The 522-nt window shown below is 69.9% G+C and overlaps 1 protein-coding gene across 1 annotated transcript in view; it reads left to right on the forward strand.

Moving 5' to 3' along the window:
* ZNF583 (zinc finger protein 583) overlaps positions 1-522 on the forward strand; it is a 20,247-nt gene that overhangs the window by 14,316 nt on the left and 5,409 nt on the right. The gene's annotated exons all lie outside the window — the stretch shown is intronic.

Below are 522 nucleotides of genomic sequence, written 5' to 3' on the forward strand. Positions count from 1 at the left end.
AGGAGGTGTCCCCGGGTGAGGCGGTGTCCCTGGGTGAGGAGGTGTCCCTGGGTGAGGAGGTGTCCCCGGGTGAGGAAGGAGGTGTCCCCGGGTGAGGAGGTGTCCCCGGGTGAGGCGGTGTCCCTGGGTGAGGAAGGAGGTATCCCTGGGTGAGGAGGTGTCCCTGGGTGAGGAGGGAGGTGTCCCCGGGTGAGGCGGTGTCCCTGGGTGAGGAGGTGTCCCCGGGTGAGGCGGTGTCCCTGGGTGAGGAAGGAGGTGTCCCCAGGTGAGGAGGTGTCCCTGGGTGAGGAGGGAGGTGTCCCCGGGTGAGGAGGTGTCCCCGGGTGAGGTGTCCCCGGGTGAGGAGGTGTCCCTGGGTGAGGCGGTGTCCCTGGGTGAGGCGGTGTCCCCGGGTGAGGTGTCCCCGGGTGAGGAAGGAGGTGTCCCTGGGTGAGTAGGTGTCCCCGGGTGAGGCGGTGTCCCTGGGTGAGGTGTCCCTGGGTGAGGAGGTGTCCCCGGGTGAGGCGGTGTCCCTGGGTGAGG

Source organism: Elephantulus edwardii, unplaced genomic scaffold (assembly GCF_000299155.1).
Source record: "Elephantulus edwardii isolate Elephantulus edwardi_28Jun2011 unplaced genomic scaffold, EleEdw1.0 scaffold00348, whole genome shotgun sequence".
Classification (NCBI taxonomy): domain Eukaryota; kingdom Metazoa; phylum Chordata; class Mammalia; order Macroscelidea; family Macroscelididae; genus Elephantulus; species Elephantulus edwardii.